This window comes from Sebastes fasciatus, chromosome 10 (genome assembly GCF_043250625.1).
Source record: "Sebastes fasciatus isolate fSebFas1 chromosome 10, fSebFas1.pri, whole genome shotgun sequence".
Lineage (NCBI taxonomy): Eukaryota > Metazoa > Chordata > Actinopteri > Perciformes > Sebastidae > Sebastes > Sebastes fasciatus.
The window spans coordinates 1753836-1777251 of record NC_133804.1 but is presented as its reverse complement, the minus strand read 5'-3'; the positions used below and the strand labels follow the sequence as shown (position 1 = coordinate 1777251).

The 23416-nt window shown below is 45.6% G+C and overlaps 1 long non-coding RNA gene across 1 annotated transcript in view; it reads left to right on the top strand.

Moving 5' to 3' along the window:
- Positions 1 to 23151, top strand: part of LOC141774905 (uncharacterized) — a 137603-nt gene extending 114452 nt beyond the window's left edge. The window contains exons 2-3 of the long non-coding RNA XR_012595507.1: positions 22447 to 22701; positions 22885 to 23151. This is a non-coding gene — a long non-coding RNA (uncharacterized LOC141774905). The remainder of the gene's footprint in view (positions 1 to 22446; positions 22702 to 22884) is intronic.
- The last annotated feature ends 265 nt before the right edge of the window (positions 23152 to 23416 follow it).

Below are 23416 nucleotides of genomic sequence, written 5' to 3'. Positions count from 1 at the left end.
GAAAAATAATGGATGAAGTCATGTGAGACACGTTAAATAAACACTAATCAACAAGTTGCTGCTCCATTTCTGAGCTCCTTCATACTACTACTTCATGCTTCACCTTTAGCATTAGCCGCGGCCTCCATATCGGCCGTGATTGTCCTTCTGCTTCAGTCAGCTTGGCTCTCTATTGGCTATCCTTCTTTCCCACGTGACTGCATCATCGGCTATCCTCGGGGTTCCCCATACACAACAGGATATAAGGAGATAACCGTTGTAAGTATTGAACATGTTTAATATTTACGATTTGAAATCGGTGCGGTCAGGATGGACTTCAGAGACGATCGGGGGATGTAAAAACACTCTCAACATACCTCACACCACAGAAACATCTGGAAAGATCATCTTTAGAACCATCAAACAGGGCTCTGGTGAACATCGTCAACAGGAATCAGACCCAGAATCAGCTTAATTCCCACGTAGTGTGGCATTAGGTATATACAGCTATAATATGCAGGAATTTTGTAAAAAAAAAACAGAGTACAGTCTGATACTAAAATAATCCCTCTCAATCATCACTATGACCCACTAGCAGTGTGTTGGTGTCTGTATCTACAGCCCTCTTCCTGGATTTCCTCTTTTCTTTTTATGTTGCTGTGTTCAAGGCGTTTCTGGGCTTCAGCAATAACGTTTTATCTCTCTGATTTACCGCTTTGTTCTCACTGACGCCGCTCCCTCTCTTCATTCACTCTATATAGCTCGCTCTACCATCGCTGCTCTCTGTCTCTCTCTCTCCACCTTTAAGGCACTGGGCAGGGTGTACTCTGTTCAGAACAATCAAGCCTTAAACGTATTGATTTGGTCCACTGGTGTGAGAATCTAAGTATATCATTGGTTTTGTGAAGGAACAACAAACACTTGTCTCACACTAAGCTTTGTGCTGCTGAAGCGGTGGCATCCAGCTACAGGCTCTGTTTATGTTTTGATACAACACACTCATATTCACAGTATGACAGAAAAATATGGGTTTATTTTTTATTGTGGCAGCAACCCAGCACTGTGTTACAATGGGTTATGACAGTCAAAGAAACAAACACACATACATTTTATATACTATATACAGTACACTGTAGCTTAGCAACCATCTGTTACACAAGTGAGTCCACAACTAGATGTTACTGAAGATTTCAATGTAGATTTCATTGACATTCACTCATTATAGAACAAATTGAGGCATCAACTCAACTCAGTATCATTAGAGTCCTGCAGGCACAGGATCCTCTAATAGCAACATTTGTTTTCCTGATATTGACAAGATGGTGATAATCCTGGGTATTATTTGTGCTATTGATAGCATGTTACACATCGTCAATAACAGAACATTATGCAGGTAAATGAAGCGTTTTAACTTCATAGGCACATGTTTGTTTCTGCAGGACCCTGAATGTCTTCTCATTCTGTTCCAGCTATTAACAATCATGGCAGTTGTGTAAATGCTACCAAACACAGAAGATTGTGCACGGTTAGAAATGAGCCAGTGAATACTAAATGTGCATGAGAGTGATATTAGCATTTGAATACCAATCAAGCAGTCTTCATCTGTCTCTTTCTCTGTGTGAACGACAGGCATGAAACGTGTTGCAGATGTTAATCAGTAGATTCAATGTCATTATTTGTGTGTATGTGAATATGTGTGTGGACTTTCTATAAAGCACAGGCACACACTGAGGAGGCGTCATTTCAACACTATATTACACATGCAAAATGATCATGTTACTTTAGTTATTATTAAAGGGACTGTTTGTAAGAATCAGACTTTGCTTGTTAACAGAGACACCTGTTGCCGTTAAGTCTACAAAAGTCAGCGTCCTGTTGCTCGCGCTTGTGCTCGCTCTACATAGACATGAACGAGCATCACTCAAAACAGTGAGGCGACACACGTCAGCTAAAAGCACAATATCACTCTATATTTCAGCTGCTTGGCAGTAATGTTAGCTGACCAGACGAAGGTCTCTCCATGAATCAATGCTGATCCTAGTGTTGGCTTTTCCTGCCTCAGCCTCCCGACCGCGGCCGGAGGGAACAGGGGAGACGCCGCAGTTTTGGTCGGAGACGATAACGTTTCTCTCTGCGGAGCCCCGTCACTTCACAAGACACGGGAAACCTGTTGGTCTGGAGGAGATGCAGCATTTATTTCTGCACAAACGTCCACTGAACATTCATTAGATATTCTCAGAGCTAAACTAACTCTTCTGCAGTGTGGAGTGAGCAGCATGCATGTGAGAGTGGAGCGAAAGAGCGAGAACGAGCGTGGTGTGTGAGTGAAGGCAGGCAGAGGAGCAGAGTACAGCAGAGACTCCGGTCCTGGAGACCAAAGCTACGGTCTCCCCCGCGTCCTCCGACCGCAGCCAACACTGTTTAACAGACAGGCTTCACTAGATACAACCAAGAGGTTTTGGTGCTTCACTGTAGTTTGTGTTGGAGTTTGAGTCTGAACAGCGTAGACACACGCGAGCATGCATGGTACACCGACCCGCAATGATTTATACATGGAAGAAGTTACAAACAGTCCCTTTAAAAGGGAAATGTTGCTACAGTATGTGTAGTATGCCTTTGATTTGACGATTACACTGTTTTGCACTCAAGAAATATTAGTAATATTAACTAATATCAGTAAGAATAACACAACAAGTGATCCAAAACACAAGCGTGAACTGGAGTGTCCAACATGAAAGTGGTCAGCCTCCTTGTCAGAATCCTAAAGAAGATGTTGCCTTCCACATTGAGTAGTGAGATGTAACGAGATAAAGCATACCTCATCAATAAACTAACGATCAACAAAAAAAAATTTCATCCATGCCGACCTCAGTGACTTCCAGAGTTGTCTCCTGAGCCTATCATCATACTTACACCTTGTACTGAATGGCATTTTTTCCCCTGTGGCTGAATATCCTCTGGCCTTGAGAAAGTTGTTGACTTCTTGTCAGCTTTGTTCCTCCACTCTGAAGGGGATATTTGGTTCAGCTGTATTGATTTCTCCTTCTCCTCCGGACCTGGAGCTCCTGTGGACTTGACGAAGGTGCTCCTCTACCTCCTCCTTGGTTGCTCTCAACTCCCCTGCTCTTTTGTTGCCCAGGAGTTTGCAACAGATGTATGAATGGGTTCGTGGTGAAGGCCACCCGTTTATTCGTCCGTCTCTTCCCGTCCCTGCGGTGACACTCAGCTCGGCACTAGATCTTAATGCGGTCACGCAGGTTGTCTCGGATTTCGGTGAGTGCTGGTTTCTCATTCTCCGTTGCTTCACAAAAAGCCTTCTTCAGCCTCTGCAGACGTCCACTGGCATTGCGATGTACATGCAGCACCCACGACCAGGTATACAAACACTAGTGCCGTGCAAGCAAAATGACATAGTGATGGGATTAGTAGCAGCAAAGTATGGTTTAAAAAGTAATAGATACTATCTACTGCGAGAAGTATATATGATTAAGTAACACTACTTGAGACTAGGAACGTCTGTATTAATATAGCGATATATAGTACATAATATAATAATATAGTATAACTGGACACGGAAATCGACTAGAGGATGGGAATACAGCAACAACACTTGCCCCCCTCTCCAGACGAGTGTGGGAAAACACCAAGCTAACAGTTAAGACCAAGATGGCGGTATACAACGCCTGCGTGGTCAGTACACTGGTGTACGGCAGCGAGACATGGACAACCTACAGCAGACAGGAGAGACGACTCAACTCCTTCCATCTGAGAAGCCTCCGCTGCATCCCGGGCATATCCTGGTGAAACAAAGCAAGCAGCACCGAGGTTCTGACCCGCGCTGGCCTCACCAGCATGTCCACTCAGCTCAGACAGCGCAGGCTGCGCTGGCTGGGCCACGTCTGTCACATGGAGGATGGTCACATCCCTAAAGACCTCCTCTATGGAGAACTGGCAACTGGGAGCAGAACAAAAGGGCCGCCTCCCCCACCCGCGCTTCAAAGATGTCTGCAAGCGAGACATGAAGGCCCTAGACATCGACACCAAGTCCTGGGAGGCTCTTGCGATTGACCGCACAAGGTGGATGAGCACCTTGCACCAACACCTCATGACGGGGGAGCAAAAACTGAAGGACGCAGCGGCAGACAAGAGGAACCGCAGGAAAGAACGCAGCAACGCAGGCAGACCAGAAACCACACACTGATGTGACCTCTGTGATGGAGACGGCCACTCTCACATACAGTAGAGCTTTTCAGTCACAAGAGACGCTGTACCAGACAGCCAGACCCGGAGGATGCGCCAACCACGGTCAAACACTGACCGACGGAGGCCTATGATAGTATAACATATGTAGATACATACATGTGTGATCATGACAACTGACAAATTAACTGACATTGCCAAAAACTTGTTTTCCTTAAGTGTGGTTTATAACATAAATAAAGAGAGAAGCTGAAGAAAGAGAGCAGGGAGAGGAGAGGGTAGAATGGGAAACTGGCAGTCTGAGAGTAAGACAGTAAATATTAGTCTATTTTCTCTGAAAAACAGAGAGAGGGAGAGAGAGGGAGAGGTTAGGGAAAGAGACAGCCAGAATGAGAGTGCAGATATTAGTACATTTATTGTGACTCATAGAAAGAAGAAGCTGTCTCTTTGACTTAGTGTTATCTCATCTGCTGCTGCGCCGCCAGCTCCCTGTGTGTGTTCATACATATTAGTCTGTGTAGATGTGTTTGTGTTTACATGTCTGTGTGGATGTGTAATGTTTTACTAGCAGAATCCATGGACCATTATTAATGCTTTTTTCCAGTTTTACAGCACTACCGTTTCCAACGTTCAGACGGTGGCCATGTTCCACAAAGCTGTTGTTTATGGTTCTTGGCATTGCTGCGGTGCTTTTGTGTAGTCTTACTTATGAAGTGACTACAGTCTGAAACACTATTGTGTTATTTCACAAATTTTTTCAGAGCATCAAATGTGAACATATTTAAGAAACATTTCAACATTTTGTAAGATAACCTCATTCTCTCATTCCAACAGTAATGTCTGTGCATTAAAGGGACTGTAAGAATCAGAAATGTCTTGTTAACAGCGACACCTGATGCCGTTAAGTCTACAAAAGTCAGCGTCCTGTTGCTCGCGCTTGTGCTCGCTCTACATAGACATGAAGGAGCATCGCTCAAAACAGTGAGGCGACACACGTCAGCTAAAAGCACAATATCACTCTATAGTTCAGCTGCTTGGCAGTAATGTTAGCTGACCAGACGAAGGTCTCTCCATGAATCAATGCTGATCCTAGTGTTGGCTTTTCCTGCCTCAGCCTCCCGACCGCGGCCGGAGGGAACAGGGGAGACGCCGGAGTTTTGGTCGGAGACGATAACGTTTCTCTCTGCGGAGCCCCGTCACTTCACAAGACACGGGAAACCTCTGTTGGTCTGGAGGAGCTGCAGCAGTTATTTCTACACAAACGTCCACTGTACATTCACTAGATATTCTCAGAGCTACAATAACTCTTCTGCAGTGTGGAGTGTGCGCTCATGCACGTAAGAGTGGAACAAAAGAGTGAGAGCGAGCGCGGTGTGTGAGTGAAGCCAGTTAGAAGAGCAGAGTACAGCAGAGACTCCGGTCCTGGAGACCAAAGCTACGGTCTCCCCCGCGTCCTCCGACCGCGGCCAACACTGTTTAACAGACGGGCTTCACTAGATACAACCAAGAGGTTTTGGTGCTTCACTGTAGTTCAGTCAGGACCACTTTAGTCAAAAACACTTATCCCATTTGCAGTAATATATACATTATATTTGGCGGTATGGCTCTGTTCTGGGACCTCCCTGCCCATCCACGCGCATGCGTGGATCCACGAGCCTACGTGGTAGCATGAGGCAAGGAGAGCACTCCTCCCTGCCCTTCCATGTGCAGACATGGAAAGCCAAAGGCAGGGAGAGCAGCAGCAAAGACCCCCCTGGGTGCAGAACAGAGCCGGCATCAATGACAACAGAATTGACATTGATTAAGTCATAAACAGTAGGGGTGGGCGACACATCGAATACAGTCGATGTATCGCGGCTTGTCCCCCTGCGGTACAGAAAACGACTACATCGCGAACATCGAACACAATTGTCATGTAATGTTTCCAAGCCAACCCTTTTGTATGAAAGATTAAAATTGTTCCAAAGAACCACTAATGAATATCAACAGAAGGTTTTGATGCAGACATATGCTGCAGGGACTACAAGATCATAATATTAGTGTGATTGTATGCATCAAAGGGTTAAAATGAGCATTTATGAAGTACTTAGAGGATATTTGAAAATATTGCGATATATATCGTGTATTGCGTTGTAGCCTAAAATATCGCGATATTATCCTAGGCCATACTCCCAGCCCTAGAAACAGTATTAAAAGGAGGTGGTGGGGTGGAGGTGGGTTGCGAGCAGCTTGTAGAGGAAGCAGCAACGGTAGGCCGGCTGAAGCAGCTTAAATAAGGCGCCCTGTATGAAATTTGACCAATGAATGCAGAGAGAAGAATCAGCTGATCCGTCAGCTGATGCATCAGCTGATTGGGCTGGCTTAAGATCAGCTGTTATCAGCTGATCGCCATCGTATGAGCAGAGCTTGACATCATGGCCTGCCTGAACTAACGCTACGCTCGATTTCAGTCAGGACCACTTTAGTCAAAAACACTTATCCCATTTGCAGTAATATATACATTATATTTGGTGGTATGGCTCTGTTCTGGGACCTCCCTGCCCTAGCGGATCCACGAGCCTACGTGGTAGCATGAGGCAAGGAGAGCACTCCTCCCTGCCCTTCCATGTGCAGACATGGAAAGCCAAAGGCAGGGAGAGCAGCAGCAAAGACCCCCAAAACAACCATACCAGGCAATCCTCCCTGGCCTTCCATGTGCTTACATGGAAGAGCCACAGGAGGAGCTAGCTGAGCACCCAGTAAAACCTGTGCAGATTCAAACGACATACAGTGATGCCATCTGCATCTACACAGGTTGCGCCCCTCCACGCGCATACGTGGAAAGCATAAGGCAGGGAGAGCAGCAGCAAAGACCCCCAAACAACCACACCAGGGGTGCATGCCAAAGCTCTTAATTGCATCCCTGTTTCCCTCACTTGCGTCTCATCCTTGCGTCTTAGTCCCTCCCACCAGGGAAGCGAGGAGAGAGGAAACGAGGAAATACGATTTAAGCGACATGGGACGGTCGTTTCCTCTGAAGCGTCACGTGAAGTGACGTCCGTTTCTGATGACAGCAGCAGCTGATCACATCTGGATCAGCTGTCAGTCAGCTTTAACAGCTGTTTGTGTCTGAACTGTACTAATACTAATAAAGACAAGTGCAAGCTGCAGCCTGTATTTCTACTGTGGACTGCTTAGAGGCCCAGGAACCATCTCTACTGGCACAATAACTTTATATTATTATTTATTCATTATTAGCGTCTGTAGTTATTGATATTCTGATTGTGAGTTAATTATTTCATAAACCAGAATATGACTGTGGTGTTTTTTGAACACTGGACATTATTTATTAGGCTAAAGGGAAAATGTAAATGATATAACTCATATCAAACCGACGTTCAGGAATGATCAGCCTCATGTGACTGAATGGAAATGAGGATCCATCTTCAATCCATCCATCCATCTTCAACCGCTTATCCGGGATCGGGTCGCGGGGGCAACAGCTCCAGCAGGGGACCCCAAACTTCCCTTTCCCGGGCCACATTAACCAGCTCTGACTGGGGGATCCCGAGGCGTTCCCAGGCCAGAGTAGAGATATAATCTCTCCACCTAGTCCTGGGTCTTCCCCGTGGTCTCCTCCCAGCTGGTCGTGCCTGGAACACCTCCCAAGGGAGGCGCCCAGGAGGCATCCGTGCTAGATGCCCGAACCACCTCAACTGGCTCCTTTCGACGCAAAGGAGCAAGGACTCTACTCCGAGTCCCTCACGGATGACTGAGCTTCTTACCCTATCTCTAAGGGAGACGCCAGCCACCCTCCTGAGGAAACCCATTTCGGCCCGCTTGCACCCGCGGCCGAAATGAGGATAAATGATGTAAAAGGTGTTTGTTGCTGACAGACAGACTCTCCTTTTCGCTCTGACTTTAATAGTTTCATTAATAAAAGTTAACGGGGGAAATAACAGATCATGAAAAGAAAAATCATTCTAAAAAATGCGGAAAGTTATATTAGGTCAGTTTGTCAGATCTTATAAACCCCTCTGACTGTCAGGCTGCTCACTGACGGTGTGTGAAGGAGAGCTACTGCAGATCCTTCTGCTGCTGCTCAGAGCTTCAGTTAACACAGATTATAACTAGATGGTGAATCAGAAGACAACTAAACTATAAAACGTTTAATATGTGATCTGTTTTCACTCTGGTATGAAACTCCAGTGATGCTGAGAGGTAAAGTTATCAGATCAGTCTGATCGGCAGCAGCGTCCAATCAGTAACTGATATCCAGTAAGGGGGCGTGTCGGTCGGCAAAAGACTTCCGTGCAGGATACACTGGTGTATCCTCGCTCATAGCTCCTCCGGCAAGCCTCCTCGATCCTCGATCCTCGATCCTCGCTCCTCGCTCCTCGATGCACAAATAAGGGCTTTGGGACGGTCTTCAAAATGGCGCACCAGAACAACTTCCAGTTCAAGCGAGGATCGAGGAGCGAGGAAACGAAAATTAAGAGCTTTGGGACGTACCCCTGGAAAACCTCCTTGGCCTTCCATGCGCTTACATGGAAGAGCCACAGGAGGAGCTAGCTGAGCACCGAGTGAAAACCCGTACACTGGTTAAACCAATGCCACTTTCCAGAAGTGACACAGAACACTAATATTACCCCTCCTGCCATTATTATATTATATTATACTACACTACAATACAATTATTGACCAAGAATTGGTTTACACACATAAGATGCATAAAACAATTACAGTTTAATATACATGTATGTTATAAACTCAAAATATACTTACTAGAAAATGGACATTATATTATATGGATATAAATGGATTACCTTGTAATATATAGTCATTCTGAACAGCCTTTACTGGCGCAAAATACAGTATATCACAGATCACATGGTTAAGATCATATCTGCCTGTTTTACAATCTTTGACCACCAGGTGGTTTCGTGCACATGATGCATCCAGATATTAACCCTTTTCCGAACCAATATGCTGGAACGTTTTGATGCTTCATGAAGCTTCAGCTCGCCTGCATCTACACAGGTTGCACCCTTCCACGTGCATACGTGGTTCCACGCGCATACGTGGAAAGCATAAGGCAAGGAGAGCACACCTCCTTTCCCTTCCATGTGCATACATGGAAGCTAAAAGCAGGGAGCGCAGGGAGCCCCGAAAATGACCACTCCAAGAAAACCTCCCTGGCCTTCCATGCGCCTACATGGAAGAGCCAGCAGGAGGGGCCAGCAGTACGACTTAATGGAAAGCTAATTAGACTAAAACATATACAGTGAAGCCTTTTGATTCTTCACAGGTTGCAGGCTGAGGCATATGGCTAGAAAGTTAAATGAGAGAGTCAAGCAGATATGCCGTAACATTTACTATATATAGCCAGCAAGTTACTGAGCGCTCATAGCTTTTGAGCTTCGAGGATGTCTTGAGCCTCCGGCCGGAGATAACGCTCATAAGCGGTTGATGACCATCGGCCCCAAGCCTCGAGTGTGGAGACCAGAGCTGTTAATGCTGCTGTTGTTTCTGCTCCTATGCGGAGAGAATGCGCAGTGCAGCGTTCTGGCGGCAGTCCGCATGATTGGCAGAGGAGGCGAAGGTGTGAGGCAAACCAAGCTTGGGACATGGGCTTCCCCTCCTCTGTGACAAAGAATGACTCTCATTGGCTGGCTTAGGTCGGCATCTCAGATAGTGGATCATTGAAGACGGGATTAAAACAGATGTTCCTTCCTATCTTCATCAGTCTTGAGTGTTTTTTTTTTTTTAAATATGGTGAAATACTGAGTGTTAATGGTTACGTCAGCTATAGTGAGATCATGCGAAGGATCGAAAATTTGGTGCTTGTAGTGAACTCACCACCTTTAAGAAACCTGAAAATGCTGTGAGGAAAACAGTTTCTAATAACAGGTCTGTGTAAGCACCAAAGCACCCTTTATGAAGGATGGCTGCAAGGATTTGGCTTCTCAGATGTGCGAAATTGCAGCAGCAGGTGGAAATAATGGACCCTGGTGGAGATTTGGACTGCAATTCCCAGAAATCTCCTGTGACGTCATCAAAGCTCGATGGAATGACGTCATCGATCTGCGGCGCGCGTAGAGGTGACGGCCCTTCCGTGTTTTGAAAGAAGCCGGCTTGCTGGAGATGCCGACACGGACTCAAAGCTTGGATCTGGAGTCATATTGGCGAGTGACGACTGGATGCTGGATAGAGCTGTCATGACAGGGTTGTCCTCCTGCTCCAGGGAGCCGGCTGCCGTGGCTGTAGCTCGGGCCGCTGGAGCTTGGACTGCTGGGCTTGGACCGGGCCTCGGACCGGGGCTCGGACCGCTGGATCTCGTGCTCTTTTGGAAGGCGGCTCAGCGGCCGTAGCTGGGACTGCAGCGGAGTTTCGGGCACTTTCTTTCCTTTTCTCAGCGGCTTTCCTGGGAGCGCAGGATTTGAGAAGATCTGCTGGTGGAGTTTTGCCATGGACGCTTTCCAAAAACATTTCAAAAAGCTCTTCATGAGGAGACCCGACTGGAGCCGTGATGTGGTTTTCAACCAGGACTTGTAGGAGCCTGGACACTGGCAATTAGGAAATGCTGGGAGCAGAACTTGAATGTCTACTTATCAGATGCGAGCTCCGGCGGATAGGGAACGGGCTCTCTTTGCCGATGGCTTCCTCTGCCTCGGATGCTGTTGTTGTGACTCCATAGCCCAGTCATCATGGACGGAAATCGACATGACGAGCAGCAGGGTAAGTTGAAGCTTGTACGTGGAAAATCTGGTTGTTCTCATGTTGCTTAAATAAGGCGCCCTGTATGAAATTTGACCAATGAATGCATAGAGAGGAATCAGCTGATCCGTCAGCTGATGCATCAGCTGATTGGGCTGGCTTAAGATCAGCTGTTATCAGCTGATCGCCATGTATGAGCAGAGCTTGACATCATGGCCTGCCTGAACTAACGCTACGCTCGATTTTGTGTTGGAGTCCAAGTCTGAACTGCGTAGACACACGCGAGCGACCATTAGACACCGACCCGGATTGATTTATACGTGTAAGAAGTTAAAAACAGTCCCTTTAAGCATAATGATGGGAAACATGGGTAAGAGCTAGCCTGGCCTAAACACCTCAAAGCTGCCTAACTTAGATGTTTGAACCCTTATTTTTTACTGTTTATGTACACAGTGAATGAAAAATTAGTTTGTAGGGAATTACATCCTGATGTTTATTGGTCCACCCAGTACTTCTGTAGCAACATATAGGGGAGGCTTTAGCTCAGAGGGTAGACTGCGAGGTCTATGGTTCGATCCCCAGTTCCTGCTGTCTGCATGTCGAAGTGTCCTCGAGTGAGACACTGAACCCCAGGTTGCTCCCAGCAGTGGGCTGCTGTGAAGCGCCCACTACGCCTAAGGATGGTTAAATGCAGAGATCACATTTCTTGTATGTACCTGTAAGTATAAAGTTTAATTTTTTTTAAGTCAGTTGGAACATTTTGGTTTGGGTCTCCCTAATGGCACAAATGTCACCAATGAATTGTTACAGCCTGTAACTCACTTTAGCTTTGGTGGTTTTCCTTTCACCTCCCACCTGTCCACTATAAAATAAAGAGAAAAATGCCACAAAATATACCAGTCAGACAGAATTGTTGCCTTGTGCATATGTACACCTTTATGATCGGTGGTGCACTCAAAAAGCCATCTGTTGGATGTAACAATTTTGGTACAAGGCAAGGTCATAATCTATAAATCTGAGGCTGGATGAAAATAAAATACCCTCCAAAAGATCATAAAGACCATAAAGACCATAAAAACCATAAAGACCACTCCTCTGCTCTCCCAAAACAAGTCAGACTACCATCTACCTCCTGATTCAACATTATACCTCTGCATCATGTTGCACCTATATGCATCTTTCTGTGATATGTCGGCTTTATGAGTGTTTTACCGTGCTGATAGTGTGGTTCTTAAAGTGAAGAAAAAATAGAGAAAAGACATAACCTCCCCTTTCATTTGCACTGCAGGAGTATCACGTCCATCAAAACAACAATGAATGAATTAATGAAGAAGCTATTTAGTGTGTATGCCGACATTGTTCAGTATTCATCATTTTGATTGATGTTCATTGTCATAACATCACTCAAAACATGGTTAATATTCATATATGGTGTGCAATTGGATCAAATATAAATTTAATAAATAGTGTTTTTAACCATAAAGACAATTAACATGAGGTGAATGCAGTTTTTTACAGACAGGTTTAACTTCAGACCTGCCGACTGCAGATGTGATAATCGTGTGCAGTATATTTTATGTCTTCTATATTTTCCACTTTCAGATGTGCATGACATGATCAGTGGGAAGCAGAAACATCAGTAATAAGATCAACAACAGAGAGATAAATCCTCCACAGGAGTCATGTTGCCACATTCTCGTAGACGGATATCTGCACTTATGGAGGTAAATGTCCAACTGGCTGATAGAGGGGGACATGCCAACGTCTCTCCTCCTCCACCTCTCCTCCCCAGCTGTGCCATCAAAAACAACACTTTTCAAAGTCATTACACCTAAACGTGCAATTCTTTATAATTTGTTGTAATCATTGCATGTACACAAACAAAACAAACTGCTTATGCCAGGTTAGAAATAATAATCTATATAAGCATCATCTATCCAGGGGAAGTGATATTGTTGCATACAGTGTAACTTTAAATAAACCCCAAACCTCTTCAAACCTAAGGTAATGGAAACAGTTCTGTCTTATGCTCGGTTCAGACTTCACGATATCAGCCCGATTATAGCCCGACACGGCCGTCGTAGGGGATCGGGAACGATAAATGAGTGTCGAGTGTGAAAATCGATCCTCTTATCTTGTGTAGTGTGTCATAGTACATGACAACCGTCACCACGTCTGGGACGCCCCACGACACCCCGAGGAAAAGTCTAGCCTGACAGAATTTGTCATCTCGACGCACCTACGGGGCGCCTTACGGGGCGCCTTACGGGGCGCCTTACGGGGCAGCTGTGGCTCAGAGGGTAGAGCAGGTTGTCCACCAATCAGAAGGTCGGTGGTTTGATCCCCGGCTGCTCCTAAGTCACATGTCGATGTGTCCTTGAGCAAGACACTTAACCCCAAATTGTGTGAATGAGTATTTAGATTAGATCCTGATGGGCAAGTTGGCACCTTAGCAGCCTCTGACATCAATGTATGAATGTGTGTGTGAATGGGTGAATGCTGACATGTAGTGTAAAGCGCTTTGAGTGGTCGGAAGACTAGAAAAGCACTATATAAGTCCAAGTCCATTTACCATTTACCTAGTGTGACATCTCCAACGACGTTGACCAATCAGGTGCTCTCTCTCCAGCGCAGTCGCAGTCAGGTAACTTGGTAATAAACAAACATGGAGAAAAGGAGGAGGGATGGTGAGTTTGCTGCTGTCAGGTGGGACAACCAAACTGACTGAAGTATGGACAGCCAGTACCGTCCTCTCTGAGCCACCCAGGAGAACATCCACAACCACTTTTTTCTTTTTCTTTTGGCAACACCAGACCACCAGCATCACACACAACGCTTCTGTCGCCATGATTGACAGTTGCTTCAACCGCCTCCCCGATGACGTCTGAACTCACGCGTGATCGTGGAATACGACGTTCCATGATTGGTCGTGGTCATACGTGTAGTCTTGCCGGTCACCCGACCAAGACACTGCAAGAGTTTATGGAGCTGTGATCATTGGATCTGACATGGTGACCATCGTCAAAGACAAAAATATCCTGTAGTCTGATCCCGGCATTACTTGTCCTACATTATCATTACAAAAATACTGAGCTATCATTGACCTTCCACCATCGACCTCTTCTGAAATGAAAACATCCTTACTACTATTTTATTAATGAATTGATGTGAATTGTTTTTTGTGTTCTCAATTAGATAAAAGTACATGCCCTAATTGAGGTACATGGGCGTGCCTGAATGTGCTACACACTGTTTCCTTGTTCACTAGAATCTCCTGTTCACCAGCTGCCTTCAGTAACGGTGAAACTACTGCTGCCTTACTCTGTAGATAACAGCCAGATATGGGCCAGGAGCCAATAGAAGAACAGCACTGTTTTCCTTGTAAATCCCATTATTAAGCGTTGTAGTGTGTCTCGTTAGACTGGGTCAAATGCAATAAAGAGATATTGCTTATTGTTATGGATGGATGATTTGAAGTTTTGATGGCCAGAGCTGGAGCTTAGAGTTTGATGAGAGAGACGTACGTAGAGCTGGGCACTGAGCCGGCAAATCTCCTCAATATTGGCTCATTCCTGTCCTCTACTTTTTGTTTAGTTTTCTTTTTATTCCGGCATTTTTACCAGAAGGCATCAAGGTAAAGTACTCTGTCAGTGAATTATTGGATGTTGAGGAGAGAGGGGAAGAGAAAGAGCTCTGCAGATTTGTCAGCGAGGTTGCCAGCTGAGAAGTTATCTACTCTCTGCTTTGGGAAAGTAATCAATTTCTGCCTCTTCTGCTAGAAAACAGCTTCACACTTTCTCTGCTGCAGATTTACTGGCACCCTCTGCCATACTTTAAGCACTTCAGGTCCATCTAAATATAATTTATACATTTAGAGGTTATATTTTTTTAAAGTGGAGATGGTAAGTTGAACCTATAAGTTTATGTAAGGAAGTCATACTGGTTCTGAATAATTATTTGTACAATGAGACAAATGGAGTTTATAAATTATGGTTTGTCACACATTACCAAATGGCAAAAGATTGGATGCAGACAAAAAAGAAAAAAGAAAGTGAAACCAACAGTCAAATTCAGCTGCTGATGATGTGCTACTTTAATGCCATTTTTTTCAGGTGAGAGGAGTTTTTCACTTTTCCTTTCACTTTTTTTTTTTTTTTTTTATTGTGTTATAAAGTTTCCTTTCACTTTTAAACACAACTTAGAGGTCCCATATCCTGCACATTTTCAGGTTCATACTTGTATTTTGTGTTTCTACTATAATATGTTTACATGCTGTGATGTTCAAAACAACCTTTATATTCCTCATACTGTCTGTCTGAATATACCTGTATTCACCCTCTGTCTAAAACGCTCCGTTTTAGTGCATTTCAATGGAACTGCAACGGAATTGCGTTGCTAGGCAACAGTTTGAGTCCATGTTTACTTCCTGCCAGCTGATGTTATTTACATACACTGCAACAGGAAATAAACTGGGACACATTTAGAATGTTTCCATTTAAAACCTTGCAATGATCTATATATTGTATATTTGTGACATCACAAATGGACAGAAATCCTGATGGCTTGTTTCAAACACACAATTTCTGAATACGGGCTGTGTGTATTTCTCCGTATATTGAGTGTTTTGATAGTTCAACAGTATTATAAAGCACTTAAACCTGCTTTATAATATAAAAGACACTTTTTACAATATGGGACCTTTAAAAAATAAATGTAACGTTTCCCTTCGGTCCTGCTCACCCACCTACAGTATACATTGTTCTGTTTCGAGAACATCAAAACATACGCCAACATCAATCCCTGCAACAATGATAGACTTATACTTCATTGTACTGTATATGCACATAAGTTAGGACATTACAAGGAGTTTCACAAACAGAGACCACAACAATAACCACATGGGGTTAGAACACTTAATTACATACTGAAGATGGAGGTGAGTCAGGACAATGCAGCAGGGACGGATTAAAGGTCCAGAGGGAGGGATGAGGGATGAAGGGATGAGGGTGGAGGAATGAAGTAATGAGGGGATGAGGGTGGAGGGATGAAGGAATGAGGGTGGAGGGATGAGGGTGGAGGGGATGAATGAATGAGGGGATGAGGGTGGAGGGATGAATGAATGAGGGTGGAGGGATGAATGAATGAGGGGACGAGGGTGGAGGGATGAAGGAATGAGGGTGGAGGGATGAGGGTGGAGGGGATGAGGGTGGAGGAATGAAGTAATAAGGGGATGAGGGTGGAGGGATGAGGGGATGAGGGTGGAGGGATGAAGTAATAAGGGGATGAGGGTGGAGGGATGAAGGAATGAGGGATGAGGGTGGAGGGATGAAGGAATGGGGATGAGGGTGGAGGGATGAAGGGATGAGGGTGGAGGGATGAAGTAATAAGGGGATGAGGGATGAAGGAATGAGGGTGGAGGGATGAAGGAATGAGGGTGGATGGAAAAAGGAATGAGGGAATGAGGCGACGAGGGTGGAGGGGTGAAGGAATGAGGGTGGAGGGATGAAGGAATGAGGGTGGAGGAATTAAGTAATAAGGGGATGAGGGTGGAGGGATGAAGGAATGAGGGGATGAGGGTGGAGGAATGAAGTAATAAGGGGATGAGGGTGGAGGGATGAAGGAATGAGGGTGAAGGGATGAAGGAATGAGGGTGGAGGGATGAAGGAATAGGGATGAGGGTGGAGGGATGAAGGAATGAGGGATGAGGGTGGAGGAATGAAGCAATAAGGGGATGAGGGTGGAGGGATGAAGGAATGAGGGTGGAGGGATGAAGGACAGGGGAGGAATCAGGGTTGTGGATGAATGGATGGATGAGAGCGATGATGGAGTGGTGTCAGCTGAGGGCAGGAAGATGGGAGGAAACCTGGGGAGTCGAGGCTCTGAGTGGAGGGGGGGGGTTGATTTGGATAGAGCCCCCAGTGGTTCCTGTATTCAAAGAGAAGAGAGAGAGAAGAGAAGAAGGGAGAGGCGCTAAGGTGCAAGGCAGAAAAGTGGTGAGGGTGCACGCTGTGGCCGGATGGGATTATGCGACGCACAGGTTGCAATTCAAGGAAGAGTGAGCTGTGAGAATGTGGCATTAAAGCTGAAGGAGGGGGAAGAGAAGAAACAGGAGGAAACAGGAGGAAACAAAGGGGTTATGGCAAATGATGCCACCATGGATTGCTGACATGGAGATGAGATAGCTCTGCAACAGAGAGAGGTTGGAGAGGATTTGTCTCATACAGACGCATGGTGCCTCGGTGTGTCGGTATCAGGTGCCTCGGTGCGTCTGTATCAGGTGTCTCGGTGCGTCAGTGTCATGTGCCTCGGTGCGTCGGTGTCATGTGCCTCGGTGCGTCGGTGTCATGTGCCTCGGTGCGTCGGTATCAGGTGCCTCGGTGCGTCGGTATCAGGTGCCCCGGTGCGTCGGTATCAGGTGCCTCGGGGCGTCGGTATCGGGTGCCTCGGGGCGTCGGAATCAGGTGCCTCGGGGCACTGACCAGAGGGCGGTACTTGTTAATGAGTTGGGAGTGAGAACGGGTTGTGTTCTTATTCACTGATTACCTGTTGGCGAACACTGCCTTGAACTTCTCACCAAATTAAAGATTATTCATTAAATTAAGTGAGTGACATTTTGTAAACACAGCGCTGCAGCTTCAGTCAGGGGGGGGGGGAGTGTTGAAGTCAGAGAGAGGGAGAAATAGAGAGAGAAGAGGTGATGTCCAAGGTTCAACTCCAAATCCAGTATGAGGGCTGAGTCGGGTGTGTCTCTGTCAGAACCTTTAAACCTCGTTCCCCATCAGCTCTGACCTGACTCACCGTCAGTCCCGTCATCTGTCCGGCTCTCCGTTGCTCCATATTTACCAGCATCCAGAGAAAAGGAAGAAAGAAGCACACAACAATAGAGAGGTGGTGAATGAATCAGTGTGACTTAGATTTGGGGTAAAAGAAGAGAGTTCGTGTTGAAACGGTGCTTGTATAAATGAGAAAGTATCCTCACAAAACCACATCTCTACCAAAGAGCCTTCGGGCTTTCATCTCTTCTTTACAGAACTTATTAGCTGCCGTTGTTGTCGTTCTCACTTTCAAGACTTTCTGACAAGGTGCAGAACAGAAAGAGGGAGAGAAAAAGGGAGGGTATAAGAGTGAGAGCACAGAGAAGACCGGTAGAACATATGAGGCCATTTGTCAGGTGAACATCGTGGTGCTGAAACTGCACAAAATGTCTGTCTCATTTGCGGCCTCTCGTCTCTTTTACCAGCCTGATTCAGAGCCGTCTTTACTCTGTACTGTGATGTTCATGTGACGAAGGAACGAGGCAGTTTGTCAGCTAAGAGTAATGGTGTTGAAACTCCCGGCTCCTTGTCGGTGCGAGTGGAGGGAGCTGTCCAATGTGTCTCTGTCACAATGAACCACTGTCCACACAATTCTCCCATTCCTCTCGTGCTCTCTGTCTTCTGGTCGAGGGACATTCTCAGAAACAGAGACGACTGAGCCTTTGCGGTGGCCGAACCCTAATCTCTGGAACAGCTCACCTCTTCATATTAAAACAGCTCCTACCGTAGAATCACTGACATCGCTGCTGAAGACTCAACCAACCTGGTGATGTCACAGGTTAGAGTACTGCAACATGGCGGCGCTCTTTCTGTGAAAGATGAAACAAAGACATTTGTCCTTTTTGTTATATAATTGTTCATTAGAGTATAAATCTATTTAGTAAACCAGCTGAACTTGGTTGAATGATTCACTTCCACTTTAACCCTCTGAGACCCGCAGGTTCCTGGGCGATCCCGACCCTTTACTGTCTTTGTTACGTGCCGTGCTGTGTTGCATGTATGTTGTGTTTTTGTGCCCTCTACTCTGTCTCCTCAGGTGCTGCCCTCCTCCTCTGTGCAGCTGCAGTCCATGGAAGCACATGGCTGCAGCTTATCAGCAATCAGGGGAGAGAATAAAAGAGCTGGAGAACAGAGCAGAGGTGGCCAGTGGGCCTAACGGCAGTATTCAATACTGTGTGTGGTGGTTGGCAGCGGGTTGTTGTTAAGTGTGTTTATTGATATATTGTTAGTGTGTAGTGTTAACTTGTTTAGCAGCTGATTGTTCACTGTCTCTGTGGAGCAGGAGGTTTAGGTTGAGTACCTTGGGGTTGTGTTACTCCTTCCATCCCCTGGACCTTAAACGGGGGGGAACGTAACAGTCTTTCTGTTTAGGGACTCCAGTATGCAGAAATATTCAAACGCATCATTTTAGAATAGACACAAATAAAACATTTATACCGCATGCAAAAATAATGCATGTTTTTTGCCCCAAACTGCATGTGATTATCATAAAGTGGGCATATCTGTAAAAGGGACACTCGTGGGTACTCATAGAACTCATTTACATTCACTGATCTAGAGGTCAGAGGTCAAAGCCATTCTTCCTGACAAGCTACCATGACATGGGCTGCATCCCAAAGCTCTTAATTGCATCCCTGTTTCCCTCACTTGCGTCTTTTCCTTGCGTCTTAGTCCCTCCCACCAGGGAAGCATGGAGAGACGCAAGTAAACCATGCGAGGAGAGAGGAAACGAGGAAATACGATTTAAGCGACATGAGACGGTCGTTTCCTCTGAAGCGTCACGTGAAGCGACGTCCGTTTCTGATGACAGCAGCAGCTGATCACATCTGGATCAGCTGTCAGTAAACTTTAACAGCTGTTTGTGTCTGAACTGTACTAATACGAATAAAGACAAGTGCAAGCTGCAGCCTGTATTTCTACTGTGGACTGCTTAGAGGCTCAGGAACCATCTCTACTGGCACAATAACTTTATATTATTTATTCATTATTAGCGTCTGTAGTTATTGATATTCTGATTGTGAGTTAATTATTTCATAACCCAGAATATGACTACGGTGTTTTTTTAAACACTGGATATTATTTATTAGGCTAAAGGGAAAATGTAAATGATATAACTCATATCAAACCGACGTTCAGGAATGATCAGCCTCATGTGACTGAATGGAAATGAGGATAAATGATGTAAAAGGTGTTTGTTGCTGACAGACAGACTCTCCTTTTATCTCTGACTTTAATAGTTTGTCAGATGTTATAAACCCCTCTGACTGTCAGGCTGCTTCACTGACGGTGTGTGAAGGAGAGCTACTGCAGGTCCTTCTGCTGCTGCCCAGAGCTTCAGTTAACACAGATTATAACTAGATGGTGAATCAGAAGACAACTAAACTATAAAACGTTTAATCTGTGATCTGTTTTCACTCTGGTATAAAACTCCAGTGATGTTGAGAGGTAAAGTTATCAGATCAGTCTGATCGGCAGCAGCGTCCAATCAGTAACTGATATCCAATAAGGGGGCGTGTTGGTCGGTAAAAGACTTCCGTGCAGGATACACTGGTGTATCCTCGCTCATAGCTCCTCCGGCAAGCCTCCTCGATCCTCGATCCTCGCTCCTCGATGCACAAATAAGGGCTTTGGGACGGTCTTCAAAATGGCGCACCAGAACAACTTCCGGTTCAAGCGAGGATCGAGGAGCGAGGAAACGAAAATTAAGAGCTTTGGGACGTACCCATGGTTGGCAGCAGTGGATTCCTCAGGTGTTCTAGTTGAGCAGGTCCAACCTCTGAAAGACAGAATAGCAGCAAGTTGTTAAGGGGTTAAGGAACCAGCTATTCTTTTCCACTGCTGTTGTTCTTGGAGACAGCAGTAGACTCAGAAAGCATCACATGGAGCAAGGTCTATTTTCAGGTAGAAGACACCATCTCTAATGTTTCCTGCATCACTTTGCAAATTTCAAATATTACCGGGGACTTGGTTGTGGTTGACTAAAGCGTATTCTCTTAACAATGTACCCACCTCTCTCTGGAAAATAATCTGTGTTCCTTCTTTTCTAAAGCAACTCTTTCTTTGTTTTTCTCACCCTTCTTTCTTCCTCCCTGCAGCACATCCTCTCTGTCACCTTCTACTTCCCTTACCTGCCTCAGTCTCACGCTCTGTTTTGCCTGTTCTTTTCAAAGCCGTCTAACTAGTGTGTTCAGATAGCGATACGGCAACACATCATCCTGTATTTCTGACACTTTTTGGAACAGAATAATGCATTTTTATAAAACTTTTCCACAGCCTTGTCTCACACTGTGGGAGATGTTCTTCCCTAACCTTTACAGAGGCAATGGGGACAGACATACTGTTTTCCTGGTGGAGGATGTGAGCTGAAGTGGCATTCAAAAGAAATTTCTCTCCAACTGTTTTCAACATCTTGCTATACCACATTACAAGCTAGGACACACAATTATCTTACTTTCCAAAGGCCAGCCCAACTGCTGAAATCCAACCGGTCTACTGAACTGAAAACCCCCACAATAGTTGAACAACCCTGTACTTTGACTCAGCATGTCACCCCCCCTCACCTGCTAACATACATTCTGGTTTTATTAAGTTGAGAATGCAGAAATTGTGTCAGCAAAAAACACAAGAAAACAACAGCGTGCTATCTTGAGCCAGCCTCTGAGTAAAGCAGGCAATAGTGTGAGGTTTGAAATGCTAGTCAGAATAACGGGAGAGGTCCAAGTGTAGCAGCCGGCATAGGAGAGGCGAGGGGAATGGAAGAAGGAGGCAGGAGGAAGAGAGAGTAGGATGCAGAGCGGGATAATTAAAGAAACAACAGGCAGGAAGATGGGAGTGGAGAGGTACTGCAAGAGAAAGAACCTGAATAATAAAAGCACAAAGAGTAAGAGAGGCTGGATAAAAAAAACATGTCACTGCTGCAATTTAGCCAATTTATGGCACAAGCTGCTGATGCTCAGGCACCTCCTCTCATGGTGATTAATTTGGTGCACAGGATACATTTAATTTCAGTGCTTTGTTGAGATTGGGCCAATTGTATTTTGTCCACTGCTCCTGTGTAGTCGTCCTTTTGGCTTCAGGTCCAAACCACACAGTGGAAAATAAAACAGGGTCGATGTCGGTGGCAGAGAAGAAACTAGAAATGAGGAAAGAGACAGAGGAGGGATGACATGCAACAAAGGTCCCAGACCTTTTGCAGGAAGGTTGGGATAGCATGGTCAGCTCTAACCCCCTCCCCCGGGCCATCAGGATGCCACAACACAGTGTTCCTATCAGAGAGTGTAGTACTGCTGCTGTTGAATGATGACATCCTTCTCCTCATGGATCCATGCACCTGGCACAGATGCTTAATGAAATGAAATGTAGTGTGTGTGTGTGTGTGTGTGTGTGTATATATATATATATATATATATATACATACACATATACACAATGGAAATTCCCCACACTCTTCTCCTTTATTTAAGACTCTGTGAATCTATTGAAGGAGACCCTCAGCGGGCAGCAGGACGAGAGATACAGCGGGGGGTAGGGTGGGAGACAGCGGGTAGAGCTGGCATTTTTTCACATCTTACTCTGTGAATTAAGGATTTATTTCTACCAAACCAGATTTGCTGACTGTTGGAACAGTAGAAGGACTAACAGACTAATGGTTTTGTTGAGTTTTATTAAAACACACATATTTAAAGGGACTGTTTGTAAGAATCAGAAATGTCTTGTTAACAGCATCACCTGTGGCCGTTAAGTCAACTAAAGTCAGCTTCCTGTTGCTCGCGCTTGTGCTCGCTCTACATAGACATGAAGGAGCATCGCTCAAAACAGTGAGGCGACACACGTCAGCTAAAAGCACAATATCACTCTATATTTCAGCTGCTTGGCAGTAATGTTAGCTGACCAGACCAAGGTCTCTCCATGAATCAATGCTGATCCTAGTGTTGGCTTTTCCTGCCTCAGCCTCCCGACCGCGGCCGGAGGGAACGGGGGAGACGCCAGAGTTTTGGTCGGAGACGATAACGTTTCTCTCTGCGGAGCCCCGTCACTTCACGGGAAACCTCTGTTGGTCTGGAGGAGCTGCAGCAGTTATTTCTACACAAACATCCACTGAACATTCACTAGATATTCTCAGAGCTAAACTAACTCTTCTGCAGTGTGGAGTGTGCGCGCATGAACGTGAGAGGTGGAGCGAGAGAGTGAGAAGGAGCGCGGTGTGTGAGTGAAGGCAGGCAGAGGAGCAGAGTACAGCAGAGACTCCGGTCCTGGAGACCAAAGCTACGGTCTCCCCCGCGTCCTCTGACCGCGGCCAACACTGTTTAACAGACGGGCTTCACTAGATACAACCAAGAGGTTTTGGTGCTTCCGTGTAGTTTGTGTTGGAGTCTGAGTCTGAACAGCGTAGCCACACGCGAGCGCGCATGGGACACTGACCCGCAATGATTTATACGTGTAAGAAGTTACAAACAGTCCCTTTAAAACAACACACAAACACAAGGCTTTCATCCAGGATCCAACTAGTGGTTTTGATACCTCATCCTAGAGTGTCACAGAGGGTAACTATAGTGATTTTGATACCTCATCCTAGAGTGTCACAGAGGGTAACTATAGTGGTTTTGATACCTCGTCCTAGAGTGTCACAGAGGGTAACTATAGTGGTTTTGATACCTCATCCTAGAGTGTCTCAGAGGGTAACTATAGTGGTTTTGATACCTCATCCTAGAGTGTCTCAGAGGGTA